General features: G+C 35.2%; 1 long non-coding RNA gene across 1 annotated transcript; it reads left to right on the top strand.

The window, feature by feature from the left end:
* Positions 1–1,226: 1,226 nt before the first annotated feature.
* On the top strand, positions 1,227–3,712 carry LOC108492959. Its single transcript, XR_001873293.1, has 3 exons — positions 1,227–1,366; positions 1,873–2,005; positions 3,216–3,712. It is a non-coding gene; the product is annotated as an uncharacterized LOC108492959 (long non-coding RNA).
* The last annotated feature ends 1,971 nt before the right edge of the window (positions 3,713–5,683 follow it).

The following is a 5,683-nucleotide window of genomic DNA, read 5'->3' as shown; positions in this document are numbered from 1 at the left end:
GAAAATCTGAAATTTATCCTTAAAAATAACCAGAAATAAATTTTAATTTATTAAGTTTAGACTCTCCTCTAACATTTTTTGTCATGACAAACCTTATCACTTATTTCCAGCCATATCTGTCCATGAAGTCTGAGTAACATCCTTTTGTCCATATAAAGCTGTTCTTGCAGACAGCATGTTCTATGGTATTCGTGGACTGTGTTTTGTTCACCCACGAGATTGAACACAATCAATCTCACTGGCATGGACCTGGGCCAAGGTGCATCAGAGGCTAACCAAATTTGTCCAATTTAGTAGAAGTGATTTGATTTAACTAGCAGTTGTTATCTTTCTCTTCTTTCCCTTGACAGGCAGATTTAGAACTTATAAAATACACAGGCTGAAAGCCAAGGCATCACTGACCTACACTATTCTGGATCACCCTGTGATAGCCCTAGCAAAATAAAACCATTAACATCTCATAGTCCACATGGTGAGCTCTGGGATAACTTGAAGGGACAGACTTTAAATAAGCATAGTCTTTCCTACACTTAATAATATCATACCTGTCTTAAATGCATAAAAATTTCTTCATCAGGAATGCTGGCCAGAAGCCAACCAACAGAAAACATCTCTGAGAATTATTAAAAAACAAATTTCAAAGCAAACAGTTAAAATATTACAATCAAAAATGAAAATGTAGTCCCAAAATAACAATGATTAATAAATTGTTCTTTAACTATTCAGTAATTCTGTTGTCTGATGATGGCTCCTATAATGAGCTAACAGGAAAACTAGCAAATAGAGCTTTGATTTAACAAAGGCCATGTGATACCAGGCCTGGCCTGGTGATGCTACTTTGAAGCTCCTTGGCCTTCAAGCAGAAGCCAATGAGAAAGCATGGAAGATGAAAAAGTCTCTGAAAACATCTAGATTACTTACATCTGAGGGAAAAATGAGATGTCCGAAATTAAACGAATGAAATGTTCAGATTATCTAGCAGATGTACTGATATGGTTTGAAGCTGGCTCCCTGCCAAGTCTCCAAACCTTACCACAAGAAGTCCCCCCCCTCCAAACCTCAGGGAGAAGAGGGAAAGAAAAAAAAACAACCAAGAAAATCGAAACAAGAGAGGGGAAGGGAAAAGGAACAAAACCAAAATAAAATATATATATCCCAATCAGTAGCCCGAGATCTAGCAACTAAAAGAAATTAGCAAAAGACTATCTTACTACTCTCCTTGGGACAACAGAAAGTCACACTGGAACCATTGCTGGCAACCTCCGTCTCCCAAGGTCGACAAGGCCTTACCAGGCCTCGCTCCCCAACACGACAGACTCAACAGCAGGGAAACTGCACCTCCAAAGCCACCGGAAGAAAAAAAAGAGTGAAGGCCTTTTCTCCTTTCTTCTTATAGCCTGGTTTACATAAAAATCGTGGGGAATACTGGGTAAATCTGGGCGTTTCCTTGGCTGCAAACTGGCCACCAAGGAAGGCCTAGACCAAACTACCACAGATTAGCTATAAAAACCCAGATTAGCTACTGCAGCAGTTTCTTTCTTTGTAGTAGGAGAATCAGTTGAAATAGAATAAAAGTACGAATGCAAATTACTTAAGTTCAATTATAAGAGAGTTACATAAAAATGTAACTGTTTTAAAACAAATAGGAATTTACACCTCCTTTGCCACCCCACACTAAAAACTTTTCATGGTTTAACCCCAGCCTGCAACCAACGCAGTCACTTATTCGCTCACCCACCAGCAGTATTGGGTAAAGAATTGGAAGGGAAAAGCTAGAAAACTCTTGAGTTCAGATGAAGACAGTTCAATAGGAAAAGCAAAAGCTGTGTTCAAGCAAAGCAAAACAAGTAATTTATTGCTTCCCTTTGGCAGGCAGGTGTTCAACCACACCCAGAAGAGCCGGACTCCATCACGAATAATGGTTACTTGAGAAGATACACGCTCCAAACAACCCCACCTTCCTCCTTCTTCCCTCCACTTTATATACGGAGCATAACGTCATAAGGTCTAGAATATTCTTTTAGTTAGTTTGAGTCACCTGTCCCATCTGTGTCTCCTCCCAACTTTCCATGCACCCCAACTTCCTCCCCAGTGTTGCAGTACGAAAAGCAGAAAAGACCTTGGCCCTGTGGGAGCAGTGCTCAGCAAAAACAAAAACATCTCTATATTATCAACCCTGTGTTCCCAAACACAGCCTGATCCCAGACATTGTTAAGAAAAATAATTTTATAGCAGTCAAAACCAGCACACTTTTCTAGTCAGAGATGAGAATTTTTTTTTTTTAAAATTTACATATTTATTTATTTAAGAGAAAAACAGCCATTTAACACTGGACAGCACTGACCTCCTTCACTGTTACATGGAGTTCCTCTCTTAAATTCTGCTTTCCATTCTCACTTGAAAAAGCATGTAACAGGTTTCCAAAAAAAATATAATCACATGTGAAATAGTATTTAATGTGTGTTCTACTTCTGACAAAAATCTACCACAAACTAAACAAAGCTAAAACATATCTATTCCCCTACAGTTGAAATATTATGCATTTAATGTGAGTGCAGTACTCTCTTTGTCTTGCAAGAAGACTGATATTAGAAATGCTTGTCTTGCAAATCAACCTGACATGAGATAGGCTTAGAATTATTTAAAATTCCTTTCCATCTAAGCATTGTTATTTGTCAGTTTCACTCTTAATAAATTATCAGTAAATTTCCCCACAGTGATGTTTACCATCTCATCTTTGAGGCTATCTGGAAGCAGACATTTAAGAACAGTGAGCTGCATTTATTTTCATTGAAGTTTAACATAGGACTTTTGCAGACTTCTGAGTGTTCCCAACTTTGAAGAGAGTTTCTTGTTTATTCAGGCCAATTTTCATGTAAAAGCCAGAAAAAAGATTTATTGTGTGCTGCTGGTCTCATAAAAACAAACTATGTTGGTTTTGTTTCGTTTTTCTTTATTGTTTCAAAATTTAAAATTCACATGTGATTCTATTGTAAGGAAAAATTATAAGAATGTCAGCAACTTATAATATGAAATAGGTACATAAACCTATATATTCTGCTAATTTAAACTTACTTCCCAGCAGCCTTAGCAGAATATCAGAAAATTGTTGGAGTCAATAGACATCCATAACAGAGATGCACAAAAAATACAATACAAAGAAAAGGCAAATAAAACAGTCAAACATGAATATTTCATACTAACTTTTTTTTCAGTGAATAAAGAGGCAGAACCGTTCTAACTGGTTATGGACAGTTTCTACAACATCTCTACAAGAGTCCTTGATGATATTTTAGACTGCAACACCTGAAGATCAAAACTAGAAGCAGTGTAAAATAAGAAGAATGGAAAATATAGAATTTTTAATATCTAATATTGTGGTCTAATTTGTTGCTGTATGTGAGCAAACTGACACAATAACACTTAATTTTACTGACTCTACGTGAAAATAGCGTGAAAGACTTGCATTCATTTAGTCTTCTGATATTGGCACTGGTGAAAATTTTTGCCATTCATAGCTGGATTTTTAATTGTTACATTCTTAGCATTTTCTTTTGCTTAAAAAAAACCCAACAAAACAAGAAAGCAACAAAACTTTAGGGCATTGCATACTAGAGGGAAAAGATTGAATTCTAAACAGTAAATAGTTCTAAAAATGTGCTATATACAAACTGTACTGTTTTATAGGTTTAAAATATTTTCAAACAATATATAATAAGGCATCCTAGGATAGAGGTTTTATGTTGTCTGGATAATGTGATTTTAAACCACTAATTTGATCTTGAAATCACTATTGTCAAGTTATTGATCCTCATCTATATAACATTAACTCTGATTCTCTTGAATGAGAAATAAATGATTCTGATATTTGTCACTGGTTAAAAAAAAATTATTAACTTTTGTCTAAATTTATTCATTTATTGTTAATTAAATCTATAGAATTAGCTCTATGGAAAGTAGAATGAGACTAGGTAAAGTGTTAAAGATTCAATTTCTAGGAAGCAGTTTCAAATTCATCACAAATACATCATAATCAAGATCTCAATGTCAAGAAAAAGAAAGCTAGTATTGTCAAGCGAAAGTAGTTTTCAGCCTTGTTCTAATTATCTTTATTGGACTAGTTCTTTCTCCTTGTACCTGAAGGATTGCATTTTATCCTGGAAGTTGTTACAAAAACTCATTGATGTTATTCAAGTCACTCAAGGCATTTTTAATTGTGTAGTCTTCATTTTCATGCTTGCTTATTAGGCTTTAATTTAGAATTTGATTTATTGAAGTGCAAACTTTGCATGCACTTTGAGTGAAAACTGGGGGAGCTTATATCTGAAACCCATTTCTTAGAGCTGTAACTTCCTTTAAATCAATGCTTTCAAATCTTCCACTTTTAAAGGATGGCACTAATACATAGTATTTTGAATGGCATGCTAGTTAAGTAAAGCTTCTAAGCAACAAAACCCCTAACAATCAACACTCCTCCACTCCCCCCCACCAAAAAAACCACATCCAAAACTGGAAGTGCAGTTTGTTTTTTGGTTTTTTGTTTGTTTTATTCTTTCTCTGTTGATCTGCATTAAAATGTATATAGCCTGAAGCATGAAAGCACATTAACTCTGTGTGCTTTCTTAATTATAGTACTGACTGGATAGAGAAAAAAATTATTCTGAGTAGTAAATGTAAGGAACTTGCCAGAAAGAGATAACGAAAGATCTTTTCATGGGATTTTTGTTGTCTTTGAGGCTTTTTTGTTTGATTTACTCCATTTTATGAAGACAAAAAAAGCAAAGCAACAACTGAAAAACCCCTAGCATATTTAGAGTTTGTGTTCTGAAACTTTTCCCTCACACATTTATGCATGGAATTTACTTCACTTTCTATTCTACAATCCAGAATTTAATATATGAATGCAGATAACTAAGGTAAAAGAGAATATTCCTCTAATCACAATCTATAGTTGAGATCATGTCTAAATGAGTTGTGTAAAGTGGAAGAGGTTGTCTTTGAGTCAGCAGGAACTTGAACTTTGGAGAAAATACTTAGTGGTTAATGAGGAAACCTGTTATATTTATTAATTCTTTTTTATGAATTGTGTTGACCTCTTAAGAACATCTGTCCAACCTTTGCACCTATAGACTCTCATTAAATATTTAATTTGTTTGGGGGTTTTCTAGCTAAAATTACCTGATTTTTTAATTAACAACTATTTATCTCCTGCAGCTTCAAAATGGCCACTGGATTGTGTGGTACAAGCTCCACAGTAAATGATTACAAATATCCACATAATTAATTGTAAATTGTTAGAGATAATTGTGTCCTTCACTGTCTCTGTATCATCACAATTCTCTAAAAGTATTCTATGCAAAAAATTCCCTTCATCAGTTCTTCCTTGCTAAATGAGCAAAAATGCAATGAAGGTATTTCATATGATCATTAAGGTTGCAAAAGATCAGAATCCAACTTCAACCAAAATCACTTTCTCAACTAAATCATATCACTAAGTGCCACACCAGCCATTTCTTGACCACTTTAAGGGATGGTGGCCCCACCTCTTCCCTGGGCAGTCCATTCCAATGTTTGACAATAATTTCAGCGAAGAAATTCTTTCTCATGTCCAACCTGAACCTCCCCTCACACATCATGAGACCGTTTCCTCTTGTCCCATCACTAGTTGCCTGGGAGAAGAGGC

The sequence above is a fragment of the Lepidothrix coronata genome, unplaced genomic scaffold, assembly GCF_001604755.1.
Source record: "Lepidothrix coronata isolate B3197 unplaced genomic scaffold, Lepidothrix_coronata-1.0 Scaffold0, whole genome shotgun sequence".
In the NCBI taxonomy this organism is placed as follows: domain Eukaryota; kingdom Metazoa; phylum Chordata; class Aves; order Passeriformes; family Pipridae; genus Lepidothrix; species Lepidothrix coronata.
This window is presented reverse-complemented; position numbering and strand designations above follow the sequence as displayed.